The 17838-nt window shown below is 40.2% G+C and overlaps 1 protein-coding gene across 4 annotated transcripts in view; it reads left to right on the top strand.

Annotated features, from left to right (window-relative positions):
* SEMA4G (semaphorin 4G) overlaps positions 1-17838 on the top strand; it is a 109585-nt gene that overhangs the window by 20069 nt on the left and 71678 nt on the right. The window contains exon 1 of one of the 4 annotated variants that reach the window (XM_063307075.1): positions 3509-3648. The exons of the other annotated variants lie outside the window; for them this stretch is intronic. The gene's annotated coding sequence lies outside the window, so the exon portion shown is untranslated. Of the gene's footprint in view, positions 1-3508; positions 3649-17838 lie in introns of those variants that run through there. 4 annotated transcript variants of the gene reach the window in all.

Here is a 17838-nt window from a genome sequence, read left to right as displayed (position 1 = left end):
TATTTGTTTTTGTTTTTTAAACTTGTTATATTGCCAACCACTGAAGTTTTTCTGCAGTTTATAGTACTCGTATTCTGTGAGTGGGATGTCAACTCTAATGAAACTTCCATTGTGTCAGCATTTAGGTGCATATTTTCACTGACATGACTGATTAGATTTTTAACCATTCTGTCTAGATCTTCTCCTCTTCCTGGATATCCCTGGTCTAATTCACCATACTGTGGCAGCTAAAATAACAACCACCCCGGTGTATTAAATGTAATGATTCACTTGCTCCTTGTTTGGCCCCATTGTTGCTCCAAGTACCTTGGAGATCTGGATTCTCCTATCAGTATAAATTATTCAGATTGAGAAAAATGTGCATAATATAGTTGCTAGTAATGGGGAAAAGCTACGTAGACCATTAACACCTTGTCCCCTAACAGCTGGTAAAGTACAAAGTCCAGCTTTGGTGATTTCTCCAAACATTGCCTACAAACCTCTAAGCTGTTAAGTTTCTAGAAACTTGAATCCAGTACCTTTCACTGTAAGGAAGACATAGTATATATGGAGCCCTTTCAAGGCATTCTTTGCTTCTGAAACATTTTAAATGCCCACCACAGTGCAGTTAGCAGACTTGTCAGTTCAGATAGAAACCTCTCATTTGAAATAATATGTAAAGGAGGAAATGGATATTCAGAATTCATCAGTCTGCCTGAGAACCTCTCAGGCATAACTTTGTATGGTGTTGGCTTCCTGGATGTGCTTTTCCCATAACTGGATTTCATTGGATGTTCCATTAGACTCCTAGCTCCCAACTTAGTCAAGCATGCCCCCAGTACACAGTCAGTGTAAAGAGACAGGTAAGCAAGACCTTTGAACGTTATAACCTTGGAGTTTTGCATGCTTTGCTAGCTCAGGAGACTTGGTTAATGGTGTTTGGCTGATAGCTGATCTGCATCACTAAAATTCACATGGCATTTCTTCTGTTTCAATGGAGAACAAAATACATTAATATGCAATTTGGCCAGAAAAAAACTAGACTGTAATTTTTGGAATTGATACTGGTTTTAGAATTAATACTGATGGGGACTGTCCTCCATTTGGTTGATCAGTATGCTTGAAAAGACACTTAAAAGGACACAACAAAGTTTCAGTAATCTTTTCATCACTCTTAAGACATAAGGGGATAGTGCTTCTAGATGACATGTTGATGATGCAGTCACTTGGCCTCAGGTACAGAATCTTCTTCCCATGTTTTCCTATTGCTGTTTCTATCTTTTTATCTTATTAAAAGTTATGTAAAGGAAAGAAAGACAGATTAGTTAGCCAGTGCTTTTTGACTGATAATGTTAGCACCCACAGTGTAGAAAAGTTCTCCTTGAATTTCCTAATTGTTCAGGAATTAAGAAACATAAATCATTACTAAGACTGAAAAAGTAAATTGTGGCTCTCCCTTTTTGTTCTGTCCTTGCACTTCCTTACTTATTTTTAAGCACTATGCTATATAAACTGTTTTTGTGCTACTCTATAATCAGTCATCTGTCTGTCTATGAGTACTATGCTGCTTTTCCATCAAAAGTCCAATGTGCCTTACAGTAAGCAAAAAGAATACAGTAAACAAGGCATAAGGTGAAATAATATAGTGCATTAGAAACACCATGTTTAGCTGGTGAATAATCTGTTCAGTCATGTTTACCTCTTCAAGAGGGATATCAAAAAAGAGACTGTATTTTATGACTATAGCTGCCAGATTCTGTTTTGGGTTTCTGCTGACACAGATTTTGTTAATTTGCTTGCCAGGACAATGTTGGATTGTAGGAACCAGAAAAGTGGCTTTGTCCAGATGAAAAGAACTTGTGATTTTTCTTTTGGGAAGGGTTCTGTTAGGGAAATGGATTCTTTGAGCCCCAATAAATGTAGGCTGTCTGCTCTTAAAAGAAATAATTCATTCTTCTAAAGGAGGCAGAATAATAGGATAGGAGAACAACCTGAAGCATTTCTGGAGGGAGTTAGATGTTATATGTGCATATGAATTTCTGACGCGCATAGATTAAAGCTGCTGTTAGCAGGAGTAATTGCTTGGAGCATGAGAAGGGTGTGTGTTTTAGGTTAATTATTTCAAGAATATTATTCCCTCCCTGCCCTTAGCTCTTCCCAGTAACTAACCTACATGTAACCTTCAGGGCAATTCCAATTTCCAGTAATTGTGTAATACTTATGGGGAGGGAGAGTAGTGGGCAGTGGCATTAAATATCACTGCACTTTGGAGTAATGTAACTAGAAACTTAAGCTGAGGTTTTCTTTTGATGGATGACTTCCTCTACTTTTTTACCAAGTAAGGTAATCTTCCATTCTGGTTTTAACAGAATGGACTTTCCAGTCTAAACCAACATGAGTAACTTACTTCCTGCAATTTCAACAGTTCTCTGTGTTCACGCTGGGTAAAACATTAGCCCACATTTTAATATGCCAACAACTATTTTTTAAATTTGTCCTCAGAGGCAAAAAGCTAGAGTGATCACCAGCAGATGAGTGCTTGGGAAGCTGGTACAATTGCAAGAGTGCCCAAGACTAGAGGTTGTATCTGACTTCACCGTCCTTTTAATCAAGAAGGAGAAGCCCAAGCACTGCCCTGTCTGCCTGCTGTGGATCTTGCCCTCTGTTCTTTCTTAAATGCCTGGCAGGGAAAAGAAGCTTGCACTGAAGCTGCCCTGCTCTTTGGTTAAACTTTTGTCAGTATTTGCTTTTTGATAAGGGAGCGCCCTGGCCTGGTTCGAGGAGCTGGCCGAGTGTTTTATCATTGACCAATCACTTTCTACAGGAACAAACAGGTAGAGGAACAAAGTTCAAAGCGTGTTTGCAGTTTAGAAACCTAGTAAGTTTGGTTGACTTTTAACAGAAAGGTGTGTGCATTTGTGTGTGTGTGTCACACCCATGTCTGGTTGAAGTGCACGTTTATATCAGCCTAGATATGCAAGCTCCATGGCAAATGCCATGATTTTTTTTCATATATGATAAAGGTTTGCCAAATACAGCTTAGCTATTTTAATATGAATCTTAGAAACCATTTTTTCAAACTTAAGAGATCTTTCTCTTCCCCTTCCCTCCAAATCTTAAATAATAGACTTTTATTTATAGGCTGCGAATGCCAGGAGTTGCAGTCCCAACATATTTTGAGGGCAACAGGTTGCAAAAAGAAATCTTGGGCATATCAGCTTACATTTTCAGTTCCAAACATAAATGCAACTGAGTAAGGGAACTACTTAGTGTGCATACTAACAGAGAGATTTATGATCCTTTAGCTGGGAGGGAAAAAAAAGAGGTAACATGCAGAAGACAAAGCCAGAACCATACTAGAGCAGGAATGGGCAGAATTCAGACATGTTTCATTTACTTTTTTCATTTGAATAGAATCTGTAGAAGTAGCAGCCAGGTCCAGAATAAAGGCTCAGATACGTTTTCGCACATTTTAAGCTTAGAAATATGAAGGATGCTTCTAAGAAATTAAAATTGTAGGCTGAAATCCCCTCCTTTTGGATTTGGTTGGTAGAGCTTTCTTCCTGAAGCAACTTCATTTGAGTGTAAAAAATAATTTCTTTAAAAAATTGGGAGGCAGAGACTGTTTTTTAACATCTTGCCTGATGAAAAGTATTGGAGAATTCAAAGGTTTGTACACTCTTTTTGTGCCATTTTGGTTGTTCCTAATAAATGTATGACCTGATTATGGATTTTGAATACGTGTGTGTGTTCCAATAGAAAATAATATTTGTAGCTCAAGGTTGAATCGGTCCTTGGCCCTCTCTGAGCTTGATCGTTTCCTTGCAGACGTTTCATTTCCCAACTATGTAACGTAATCAGTGCTAGTGAGAGTAGGGTTTGCTGCCTGTTTATATGCAGTAGCTTGTCCTGCCAGCAAGGAGGAAACTACACCCCCCCCCAAACTTGTTTAGAATGTTGCCTTCCTTGATACATATGGTTTTGTTCAGATCATGTTATCCTTCCTCAAACAATACACAATCTGGGAATTACAATACAAAAGATTTATAGTTTTGTTTTTATTCAAGGCAGTTCAGGAAAGGACAGGTAGAAGTTCCAGATTCAATCATAGTAGTGATGCTGATAAAGTACTTTTAAAACTTCCATCCAGTTCTCCAGTCCTTAGTGCCTATATTTAAAGAAAATCCGTTCTGGATCTCCTGCGTAATGTCAGATATGGACTAATATTGTTATTTGGGGTAAACAGACTTATTAAATACATGGAGTGAGAACAGCCAAGTATGTAGCAATGGTACTATTTCTTAGAAGTGCATATTTGTCTACAGAATAAAACTAGTGCAGTATTTTTTTTTCTTGCAACTTAGCATATATGCTCTGATTTTTGTTCTGTACTGTTGAATATCTTCTCTTTATTACTGAAGGTTTTATTGTAGGACACAAGATCTCAAAGATTAAAAACAAAATCCTGATGTCTTTGCTAGTAGTGCCTTGAACATCTCACCTGGTTTCCTTTGACAACTTCTGCATTCTGTTCTTCAATCAGTCTGAGTAACGGTAGATTGCATTCTGTTACATGGGCTGGCTTGTTAAGAATTTTTTTCCTTATTACCCTGGGGTTTGAATAGATTAGGGGCAGGCCAAATACTGTTCTTCCATGTATGATATAAATTATTGAAAATTCCATGAGCTCTGATAACAGCACCTGGGTACAGATTAACCTTTGTTTTTCCTTATGAGTTGAAGGAATGGCCTTTGTGTCTTTCATAAAGAATTGCACATGCCAAAGTTTAACTGTGCATGTAGTTTCGCAACCAAAGAACAGCTATTAACAAATGAGATCAGATGTAGATCATTCTTGTCTTTCCAGTTGCATTTCACAACTGACCCACACTTTTCACACAGCTTTGAGCATGTTATAAGGCCCGGTTCTTGCATTCTTTTCAGCAGCTGAGTATTGCAAATCTGCTTACTATTGTTATTTGCCCTTTTTAAGGCAGGCAGCAGATGACATCAAACCTGTACTTTGTTCCACTCTTGCAAAAGTGATTTTGGTTTCACTGTCCTCGGGACCTCTCTGTTCCTTATTTTCTTATCTGTGATAAAAGCTCTATGCAGTGGACAAATAGGTACGTTTAAAAAATCACCTGAATCTTAGATTAGGTACTTAACCCTCTGATCTATTTGTGTGGGAAAAGAGACACCAGATCAAATTCTAAAGGGAGGATATCTGAAAATACAGGAGCATTTGGATCACTATGAGACAAAGTTGATATGAAATGTGACAAATGCATGTGCAGGTATATCTCTATCTGTTCTGCTGCCTTTGACTGGCATGATACCTTCATACTGAATCTGGCCATGCTCAGTTACTTTATGTAATAGAAATAGGGAATCAATGGCCTTCCAGTTGTTGCTGAACTCAGCATTTCTCATCATTGACCATACTGTTTGCTAGTCAGAGTTGTAGTTCAGCAACCTATGGAAGTTTTTCAGCCTTGTGGAAAATACCAGGTAAGGGAACCAGATGTGTAGAGATGCATAATGGAAACCAATGTTTATGAGCTAAGCCTCCTTTAAATACATGAGAGAAGCAGTTAACAATAAGTGTTTAGGCCTTACTTAGGCCTTACTTGCTTAGCCACCTTGAATATTATACATTGACAACAGTGTGGACCTTTACCTTCCCCTCTGCTACCATCTTATTTTCTTTTAACTGGGGATGAGATTTGTAATACTGCTTGCAGAATTACTGTCCAGTCTCTTTTGTCAATTTCTTCATTGGCCACTTCTTTTGTTTAAAACTGCTTTAAACATACAGTGGCCAGTAGTTTGGTGTAGTGATTAAGGTGCTGAACTATAAACCAGGAGACTGTGAGCTCTGTTCCCCCGTTAGGCACAGAAGCCGGCTGGGTGACTTTGAGCTAGTCGCTCTCTCCCTCAGCCCAACCTGCTTCCCAGGTTGTTGTTAGGGGGCAAATAGGAGGAGGATGCGTTATGTATGCTGCCTTGAATTGTAAAGAATAAAGGCAGGAGATAAACAGAACAACATAAGAACAACAGGGGAAAAATTAAAACAAAAACTACAGAAAAGCAAATAGATAGTTTGGGAATGTGCTAAAAGTATATATCGTTTCTTAGATTAATTTGTGACCCTAAAGAAAAATAGCATTTTTACCATCCATTTTCCATATTCATATGTTATTATATGATAATTTTTGGATAAATTATTAGGTATTCTTTACTGAAAGTATCTAAAAAATGAAGACCAAATATGAATAATGGTATCTTTAATTAAAGGATTCTTCAAGACTTTTTTCAAGACTTTTTGATGATTTGTTAATTTTTCATCAGCTTTCTTTTTTCTATTTGTAAATATTATAGCAAATGGAAAAAATAAAGCTGGTGAAAAACTAACAAATCATCAAAAAGTCTTGAAAAAAGTCTTGAAAAACGTCTTGAAGAATCCTTTAATTAAAGATACCATTATTCATATTTGGTCTTGTGTGGCGCAGAGTGGTAGGCGTCAGTATTGCAACCGAAGCTCTCCCCATGACCCGAGTTCAATCCCAGTGGAAGCTGGATTCTCGGGTAGCTGGCTCAGGTCGACTCAGCCTTCCATCCTTCCGAGGTTGGTAAAATGAGTACCCAGCTTGCTGGGGAAGGTGACGACTGGGGAAGGCAATGGCAAACCACCCCACTACAGTCTGCCAAGAAAACGTCATGAAAGCGGCGTCCCCCCAAAGTGTCAGACATGATTCGGTGCTTGCACAGGGGACCTTTCACCTTTCATCAAATATCATAGCACCAAAGACAGATGTACTTTAGTTTTATCAATGTAGCAGCTAACAACAAATATTGACTTAATTTCTTGTGTTGCACCATTCTATATCCTGGGGAAAAAGAACAATAAAATGACAGAGGGCCTTGGATGAAGTGGATTATCTGGACCCTTTTCAGTCATGATTCAGGCCAGGCTATAGTATCGAGACAGCATTGGTTGCACTTGTGGATGACATTTGGAGGGCTCAGGATAGTGGTGGTGGGTCCATCCTGGTTCTTCTGGATCTCCCAGCGGCTTTTGATATAGGACTGGAGAGCCAGGCTGGCAGAGGATGGCCCTGACCGCTTCCATAAAGATGTGGGTGGAGCCCAGCGAGCCAAGAGGGTGAACATGGCCTTGACTTGTCAAGAAGGAAACTGCCAGGTGGCGGCAGCATGCCGTGGTGGTGGACGGGACCAGGCTCTGGCCATGGTGGTGCAGCGACCTACCTTCCTTCAGGCTGGCACTGGAATGGCCCGTGTGTGCTGATGGCATCATCACCAGGCACCTGACTTTTGATACCATCGACCATGGTATCTTGCTGGACTGGCTTTGGGGATTGGGAGTGGGGGGGCATTTTCTTGCAGTGATTCTCCTTTCTCTGTGGCCGGTACCAGTCAGTGCTAGTGGGAGAGGAGAGGTCCAGCCCTAGGCCCCTACTATGTGGGGTGCCTCAGGGCTTGCGTCTCTCTCCCCTCCTATTTAACATCTATATGAAGCTGCTGGGAGAGCTCATCCGCCAGCATGGGGTTTGGTATCATCAGTATGCTGATGATACCCAATTATACATCTCTACCCCATGCGGGGCAGATGATGCTGTTCTGGTGCTGGCTCAGTGCCTGAAGGCAGTAAGGGATGGGGAGAAACTGGCTGCAACTCAACCCTAGCAAGGTGGAGTGGCTGTGGATTTTTGGTCCCCCGCGGTCAGAAGAGTTGACATTTGATTCTGGATGGGAGAACACTTCCCTGCACAGAACTGGTGTGCAATTTGGGGGGCTTCTTGGACTCATGGTTCCTGCTGGAAGAGCAGGTGGCAGCTGTGGCCAGGGGAGCCTTTCACAAATCTGTCTTCTGTGCCAGTTGCACCCATTCCTGGACTGGGAGGTCTTGCTCACAGTCACCCATGCCTTAGTCACCTTCCATTTGGATTACTGCAATGTGCTCTACATGGGGCTGCCCTTTAAGACCATCTGGAAGCTGCAACTGGTCCAGAATGCAGCAGTACGCAGTTTTAGGTGCCCCGTGATTTGCCTGACTAACACCACTGCTGTGTGAGCTGCACTGGCTTCCAGTTGCTTTCCAGGTGCAATTCACGGTGCTGGTTACTTGCCGAACCGCCTCTCCCTGAGGGTATCTGCCCATCCTACTAGGTTAGATAGGGTGGGTGGCTCCACGTCTCCTCCTTAAATATTGTCATCTGATGGGACCTTGGAGGCTCACCTTCTCAGTGGCTGCCCCAGCCCTTTGGAACAGCCTTCCAGTTGAGATCCAAGGGATCCCTACCCTTTTAGACTTCTGGAGGGCTTTGAAGACCTGGCTTTTCCCCCAAGCATTGGTCTAGGATGTGGTTCGAGCTGCAAGGATGATTAGTCTGGTGCCTGGGAGGAAGAGTACTTGTTTTTAACCATGTTTTTTATGGATTGTTGTGAGCTGCCTAGAGTCATCATACGAGATAGGCAGCCATATAAATCCTGTAAATAAATAGATTAATATAATGCTCCACATGCAGAACTGTGAACCTGTTAGAGTCTAATTACAGATTATGTGCTCTTTGATTGGGGTAGGTTCTCCTCCAATGTGCATTCTGAGAGAGATGCCAAATGTTAATTGAAGTCTTACTTTCTATGTGCATTGTTATTAAAAAAAATAGTGATAACAGTGAGAGATGAGATAGAACTCAAAGCGTACTTTTAAAATGCTTTCTTATTTGGTTTGATGTCTTTAGCAAAAGGTTTGTTTCAGATTAAATAGAATTGGCAGCTACACTGTGCAGTTTGGTAGCAACAGAAGGATATATGTGGAAGGAGGTAGGATGATTCTCCATTGCGGGGTTTCCCTTGCTTTGGCTATAACGATGAGTTTGGCTGAAATTTTTAACATATGCTCCCAACACCTAAGAGGTAGTTCTCTTTTTTCTGGTAGTGATCTATAGGAAAATAACTTCCAATGTTGCCTTTAGGAGATGTCTTTATATTGGTTTGTTAATGGAATTCAGTGAGGTGAATTGATAACAGCCAGAATGACATCTTTGAGTTAAAAATCAAGTTATGAAATAATGCAGCTTAATTATTCTGTGCATGACTGAAATGCAGGTGTGGTAGTTAAAGTGTTGGATTAGGAGTGGGGTGACCCAGGTTCTAGTTCATTCTCAGCCACAGAAGAAACTGGGTGACTTTGGCCCTTTGGTGGTGGTTGCAGGGGAAAATAGGAAAAGGGAGTGCTATGTAAGCCTCTTCCTGTATGAGTCAGAATATAAATCTATTAAATAAATACATTTATCTGGGTGTAAGACAGTGGGACTAACATCTAGGATTATACATCCTGCAGCTGTTAAGATAAGCATTGTTAGTAATAGAACAAGTACACATTTAATGTATTTCTTTAGTCCAAAGATCACAAATCCACACATTCTTTATTAATATATAAATAGATGCAAGACACAGCCTTACCGAGTAGATTAATATAGCAGAAGGAAAAGATATTTCCTCAAAATGTAATGGAGTGGAAGTTCATATATTAATTAGCATTTCACAATCCCTCCTTTTCATCCTTAATGTTTCCTTCGCATGATCTGGCTTGTAATGCTGTTGTTAAAGATATGTGGCTTTCTTGCTGTCATATGTTATAAACCAGGATGACTCAGGGAACTGATAAATGGGCTCCCCAAATGCTCACTTGTTAAGGGCTAACTGTGAAATAAACCTTCTGGATGTCCTTGTGCCTAAAGTCAGCAAGAAGAAGCAGTTGTATGCATTTTATGCCTTCAGGCTTGCTCCCCATATAACATGGAAAGCTGTGTTTATGTTCAGTAGATTTTTTCTTCTTCCTTTGGAACACATGGGTGGAGCTTTTCTCTGTTGGGAAGCATCCACTTATATGCTTACTTCATATTCTAAAAACAGCTGTCTGGTTCCTCACTTCCTAACAAGAGAGTAGATGTTGAGCAAGGAAGGCTTGATTTGCTCACTCCCATTGCTTCTTGATGCTGTCCTTTAAGCTAAGCAGACAGAGTGGATGAAAAGGTGACTGTGGCGAAAGGATTAAGTTGGGTTAAGAGAGGTTGATAATCAGCAATGGCTCTTGACTGAAGATTGAGTTTTGGCATGTTGCCTATCAGTACCCTAACATAAGCCCTTATGAATTGCATAAGACTATACTTATAAATTTAAGCTCATTGGAGAAGGCTCTAGTCTGCAAGGCCAAAACTGGCATGGAGCCAGCTGTTGCCATCTGCTTCAAGTGACACCAATGGTGGGGTGAGATGTGTAAACTATGGCATTAAATTGGCTTTGGAAGAGTAATGCTGCACTCAGGAGGTGAGGTTCCATTTGAGCTGTGCATCAGGCAGCATAATGTTTGGGATATTAATCGGTAGAAGGAATGGGCAGTGGGCTTGTGCAGTCTCTTCACTGTATTTCTGGCATATTTTTAAGCTATCTTATTTTAGCAGGGTTTAATTTAAGCACCTTCCCTGCTTCATTTGTAAAATCTAATTTGTTTTACTTTACTTTTACTTAGTTCCTGTCCCTTGACTCATGTGTTTCAGAAATATTCTATGGATCACTCTGGACATTAAAATCCTAAGATAATAAAATGTAATCTATACATTTATTAATATGTTGAGATAGAAGAGAATAGACTTACTCAATAAAGAAAGACACCTGTTAGAGGTGGAGGTCATTTGTGCAGTGTCTTGGAATAGTATTTAACATGAATAGAATGTGATTAAGTCAACCTCTTTTTCTGACCCACTGATATTCAGATGAAATAATTTCAGCATTTATTTATTCCTCCCACTGATTTCTGTGGACAAAAAAAAACCTACTGAACTCTGAATAGATAATGTCCATTATGTTTAGCCTTGTTTCAGATTGGCTTTCTGCAAATCACTGTTGCCAAGCACTGGAGAGTCAAGAACAGAAGCTTTACGTTCCATTCCATGGCTATTTTTAAATACTTCCTTAAGTTAAAGGTATTTGGCCTCTTAATGTTATGATCTTGATGCTGGGTTATAAAACAAGTCCTGTCCCTAATGCCTGGTGTTAGAGAGTATTGATAGGGGATTGAAAGTTTCACTGCTACCTGTTTCAGAATGTTGACATTGCTAGGTGAGATAGAAAAATTGGTTAGGTTTAGGCCTTATTTGCAGGGTAATCTTGTAAGGGGTACTTAGAGACAATGTAGGTGGCACCTGCTGTGTACATAATATAGTGGAGCAAATGTAGTTCAACCATAGAAGTTAGGGCTGCCATTCAGAAGTCATAGATTTAATTCCTGGAATCCCCAGTTACATGCTGAAGAGTATTTGATGGGGAAGAATCTCTGCCTGAAAACCTGGAAAACAGTTCAAACTAGAGTAGAGATTTATGATTAGATAGGCAGTCAAATATAAGATAGCTGACTTTAGTCCTTTACATACAGAGGCTCATGCCCCAAAGTTAAGTGGCCTTGTTGTAGTTCTTAGAAGGGGAAGGGGGTATTACATTATCAGGTATTTTCTTTTGAAGTAGCCTGACCCACCTTGAAACTGAAAATTGTCTGGTTTGAGGGCAAAGAACAACAAATCCTGTCATTTTGTCCACCTAAAATTTCAAAGAACTGTCTCAGAGGAAAGGGGAACATGATAGAACTATTCCTTGATATGCTCAGTTTTAGCTCCTCAGACAGATTCCCTCTTTGCAAGTCTTCAGGTTGCAACATTGCCTTATGGCATGAAAAAACAGTGGTTTTATTTGTCGATGCTTATACAATAGAATTTTATATAACGTCTATGGAAAGCTGCTGGTAGAAGTCTTCTGTTAATTTGAGATGAGGTGTCACTAATATGCTGATGATGTGAAAGGTGAAAGGTCCCCTGTGCAAGCACTGAGTCATGTCTGACCCTTTGGGGGGACGCCACTTTCGCGACTTCTTCTTGGCAGACTATAGCGGGGTGGTTTGACATTGCCTTCCCCAGTTGTCACCTTCCCCAGCAAGCTGGGTACTCATTTTAGCGACCTCAGAAGGACGGAAGGCTGAGTCGACCTGAGCCGGCTACCCAAGAATCCAGCTTCCGCTGGGATCGAACCCGGGTTGTGGGGAGAGTTTTGGTTGCAGTACTGCCACCTACCACTCTGCGCCACACGAGGCTCTTATGCTGATGATACTCAGCTATATATCACCACTTCAAATTGAACTAGGGATGCTGTGGAAAGCTTGAACTGGTGTCAGATCAAATCTCTCCAAGACTGAATTGCTTTTCATCAATAAACATCCAGGAATGTTGGTATAGTAGTTATTCTGAATGGTGTTATGCTCCCCCTGAAAGAGTTGGTTTTTTATCTGGGAGTCTTCCTGAACTTGCAGCTACCTTTTAAGTAGCAGGTAGAGGCCATAGCTACTTTGCCCAACTTTGTCTTGTGAGGCGGTTATAACCTTATCTGAACCAGATTGTCTTAGCAAAAGTAATTCATGCTTTGGTCATCATTTGGTTGGATTATTGTAATGCACTTTATGTGGGGCAGCCTTGGGAGATGATCCTGAAGCTGCAGCTGGTCCAGAGTACAGTGACTAATTACTGGATGGTAATTAATGTGTGGAAAATACAGCATCTCTCCCCAGAAGTATTTTCTGGATGGAGGATATATAAATACTGTGCAAGCATATTCATTTTTTATATTGTAAACTGATCATCTCGAATCTTGAACTGAATTTAGTTTAATTTATGGTCTTAAATTAAGAATGATCTCTCTTCTGTCATTCTTTGATATAATTAGGAATGGAAAGGAATATATATATATATATATATATATATATATATATATATAAATATAAATAAAAATTATATATAAAGTGTGTGTGTGTGTATATATATATAATATATATAAAATATATATTCCTTATATATATAAAATATATATTTTTTTTCTGGAGGTATTTTTGGAACTGGGTTAATTTATACTAATACAATACTAATTTGAAACAGATCTTTTGCCAAAATATTTGCCATTGCATTCTTTCAGGATATTTTTTTCAGCGTTCCAGTTTAAGCCTACAGTTTTAAGATTCCCTAAGCACCTCCTCTCCAACTATTAACCAGGTTGATTTTGAAAAAGCTTGTTCTTTCTTTTTAATTAGTCAAGGTCAGCTGTGACATTCCATAATTTTCTTTTTATGAAAAAAATCTTAGGAAAGTCAGAGCAGCTACAGTTAGTGGGTACATTTTTTTTTTAGTTAAATCAGAACGCCCATTCTGGATTAGATACTGCATGGAACAATAGAGAAGGCTTTAATCTTCTTTGTTTGCATGTTCATTTGCCCAAAAGTAATGCATTGATTCAAGCATTACTTTTTGACAATGTGAATTTCAGGCCTATGAAGATAGTCTGGTATTGCAGCAGCAGGACAAAATACAAGAAATGTCCAACCTCCCCTCCCCTCCCTCCCCCAGTAGAGCTTCATCTGGATTAGTTCTTCTGCATTTCAGATTAAAGTATTTAGCTGTTCAGTAGATTTTTATATTAGCATGTAAACTCATAAATTCTATTGAGAAGCTGTATCTTCCTGGAGGAACAAAGAGAAATCTTCCAGTGAATTTTACTCTTCCTTTTATTAAGTTTTAGAAACAGTGCTTTACAGGAAGAATCTCAGCAACTTTCTAGATTTCCTGTTGCAGACTCCCTGTTTCATATTGCAAGAGTTCAGCATGGTTCATGAATTTTCACATTCTGCAGTACACTGCTTCTCCCTTTCGTCTTAGAGTCATAACCAATTTTGTTTATGAAGGCTCCAGATAAGTGCCATCCCCTGTTGATGTCACTCAAGTAATGTGTATTAAGCATAGATTCATTCCGGAGGAAGTCTTCACACACATAAGCATGTATTTGTTAGCTTCCATATGAGCCAAGCTTCTGCTTGATCAGTGTGCTGGTTCATATAAAAAACAGTGTGTGTATGGTTGTACATGTGATTCCTTTCCTGAGCTCAGAGTAAAACCATTTACAGATTTGCATCACTTATGTAATGCTGACAGGGGATGGGGCTTAGTTGGAATCTTACATGATGAGCAGTCTGGAATTAAGGATTGGAAGTCTCTTGGATGCTGCTGTGCTACCTAACGCAGACTTAGTTTAGTTGTGGAACAGCATAATCTGTGACCTAAACAGGGTCTGTCGAAGGCACCTCCACCTTTTGAAGAAAACAGAAAAGAAATACTCACACCTGTAGGCTGAATTAGTATGAATTATAATAGAACATTCTGTTGGTTAACGATGACCCAGGAGGCAAACCTAATTTTCATGAATGAGAAGGGGTAATTGTTAACTACCATATGGGAGAGCACTTCAAAGCTGGTAAAAATGAAATAAAATCAGAAAATATTATCTTTATCTGATTAAAAATATTTCAGTTGTCAGATAGAGACATCTGTTATTTCTTTGTTATGAGTTCTTTCTAGAATCTGTTGAATGCTACATAATTCATGACTAAATTTGCATAGCTCGCAACCAGAGCAATGAGTTGCAAGAATCTCCAGGAGAGATTTGGCTTTGTTTTCCAAAGAAATAAGAGAAATCTAAGAAACCACTTTCTTTCAAAGCCACCTGCAGCTTGCTTTCTCTCTTGAAGCCAAATTTAGTTCAAAGTATTGTGTGTTGATTAACCTGCTATGGCGCAACCTGGGAATCAGGAGAGGCTATTCCTATAAATCTCTCCTTTCCCCTTCAGCAACTTCCTGTTTAACTTTTCAGACTTCTTATACACAATAATTTTGGTTACTTTTACAGTTCATTCTGAGAACTATTAGTCAGGCATGTTCCTTTCAGGTATGATATCACCATGGTCCTATTTTATATGAAAAACTTTGTTGGATCAGACTAAAGGCCTCTCTCTCCTGCATTCTCTTTTCACATTGAGTCATCACTTCCCTCTGAGAAGCCCTTCAGCAGGATGAAGGTAGAACCCTCCATCTTCTCTTCCCCAGCAGTTGGTAGTTATATGTCAGCCTAGCAAGGTAGTCCAGACAGGAAGTATGACCAGATGGATTAACTCTACTTTATTGTATTGTTACATTAACAGAATCTTGCAAGTCTGAAAGTGCATTTCTCCCCCCTTGCCTTTACAGCCCAACAAACTAGGGCAGGTCCCTTCTGCAACACCCACATTCCTTTTGCAGGCTGAGATGGCTCTTGTCTGACCATTCCCCTGGCTGTGGCTCTTCCCCCTGTCTCCCAAGGTCATTCCTACATACCATTACGTTATGCTACTTCTGATAATGGAGGTGATGTGCATAATCTGATGCTCTCTCTTAGCCTTTTTATAATAATATTAATTTTTGTACTTCCTGAATGTTTTTAAAATAGTTTTTTATGGTTTGTTTGTACGCTGGCCAGAGTTACATTGTGATGGTTGCCTTATTCAGAAAAAACACAGACTCACCAGCCAGGGCTAAGGGTATCTGGTTTATTAAGAATAGAATGCAGACACGGAGAAAGACAGGAATGAGCACATGGCGTGCGAGGTAGCCGGTAAATACCCGCGGTGCGGACCTGATCCTTTCCCACCCCCCATTGTCCCAAAGTCCTGACCGACGGTGACCCCGGAGTCTCGATGGGCCATCAGGGGGCGATTCCGGAGTCTCAGTGGGCGATCAGGGGGATTAGCGCTGATTACCTCTGTCCTCTTCCTGTGTCCGGAGCAGGTGTATCCCCCGTGGTAATGCAGAGATGTCAGGGAGATAGGATGATGGCTTCCCGGGTCAGGGCAAAGGTATGGCTCCTTTGGCCTTTATCTGTATTGTCTTTCAGTGCTTATGGGATTAGCACTGATTCTTTCCTCCCCCCTCCCCTTCACCGAAAAGGCATGTTCCCCGTTGTGATGTATGTATACATCGCAACGGGGAACATGACACACATCATGTGAGATAAGCAGCCATATAAATATAATAAATTAAATTAAATTAAATTAAATTAAATTAAAGCAACTCACTACAATATGGTAGAGTGTGTATACAACCGTAATCAGTATTAAACAAGTACCACCCTGGGTACTGCCACCTGCCACAATAGGGTATATAGATTTTGCACTAACCTACTAGTCAAATAGAAAAGTCTTTAAAACCATTTTAGAAGCTACCAGAGAATTACAAAGACAGAGGGAAAGAGGAAACTGATTTGTGGGGCTAGGTCCTTCAAGGCCAGAACCTGGAAACCACAATTCTGGAATGAGGAACAAGAAGAAAACTCTGCCTAGAGGAATGTAAGAATGAACAGGAAGAGAGGGAGAAAGAAGGGCAATAGACACTGGGGGGTTTGTGACTGGGGAGCTCAAAATATGAAGACCTGTGGTTTCAACTAGGTTCTGACTCAAACAGGGAGCCAGTGAACAACCGTGCAGTAAAACAAAACATGAGAATAGCTTGGAAGGTCCAGAACAATCCAAGCAGCACTATTCTGAAGAAAGATGAGGGGATGGAAAGAGGAACACCTGCTATGAGAGTATCATCACAGTAGTGCAAATGTGAAACAACTAAGACATTAGTTGACATAACATGAATAAACAGGTGCAGTCAGTCAATCACTGTTAAAAATCTGAGCCTATAAGTGGAAGAAACTGGGCCAATCCAAGAGCCTGGAGACAAATAGGGGAGGAATACAATAAAGAGCAGGAAGGACAATCAGGCTGAAACAAAGCCATCTTCATCTTACCATACTCAACATGAGGCAATGAGAGGACATTCAGGATGAAGTATTAATAAGGTATTATGTTACTGTTGACCATGTATTGCCCTCAAGAACCACAAAAGACTGATACCTTTGGCATAACAGTTATATTGAAGGCCTGATCATGAATGAGGACACCAAGGGGAAGAGAATAAATATCACCCTTGATTAATCCCTGAGGGAACCCTCTGTAATAGGAAATTCCTGGCATTATAAAACTTTAACCACCAAGTACACAGTCAGTGATGCTCAGGAACCATTATCCAAACAGCAGTAGTTGGTGGTCAAGTATATCAAAGGTACCATCAAATCTGAAGGAGCATCATAGAGGTAAGGTACTGAGATTTAGCCACCAGAATATCATTCAGAACTCAAGGTAGTGCTTTTCTCCATTGAGCTACCTGCTTGAAATCCTGCTTGATATCGATTGAGGAGGCTGTTTGGAAGACAAATGAGGAATTAATTGTGAGAAAGCAGCTCTTTCAAGGATTTCAGGTTATAAAAAGGAAGCAGACACAGGCTGGAACTTGAACATGAAGAAGGTTCCAGAGAAGGTTTCTTCAACAGATGACAAAGAAAATTGTACTTCAGAGAGTCTTGAAAATTGCCAGTGGTTAAAGAACAATTCACCAGTCAGATAATACAGGACAGAAAAACAGGTAAAGGAGTAGGAGGCAGGCAGGAAAGGGAACAGCCAGGGAGGTAGTATAAGGAGAACCCTCCCTGGTTTTTGAAATTCATTCTCTGAGACAGGAGTATATTCAAATCCCGTAAGAGTAAAAGACAGTAAAAAAGATGGTGGAAGAGAGCTGGTGGAAAGAAAACAATGAATAGTGTTTGCCATTTTGTTAGAGAAGAATTCTCACAAGCCATCAGCTGAAAGCACATTCTCCAACACAACAGTAAATAGCACTAACAGAGAATGAAAGATAAAGAACAGCTACTGAAGAATCTGCCCTGAGACTGAATGGAGCCTGAAAGAAGGGCTGATTTGCCCCTAACAGCTGAGAAAAGGCACTCCCCAGACACCTTTCTAGACCTCTAACCAGAACCCTCTCCCTCCTCAGAGCTGCAGATCTTCACAGTTGGGGGGGGGGGCTGGCACATAGCACAGATTTACAA

Source organism: Candoia aspera, chromosome 6 (assembly GCF_035149785.1).
Source record: "Candoia aspera isolate rCanAsp1 chromosome 6, rCanAsp1.hap2, whole genome shotgun sequence".
Taxonomy (NCBI): Eukaryota; Metazoa; Chordata; class Lepidosauria; order Squamata; family Boidae; genus Candoia; species Candoia aspera.
This window is presented reverse-complemented; position numbering and strand designations above follow the sequence as displayed.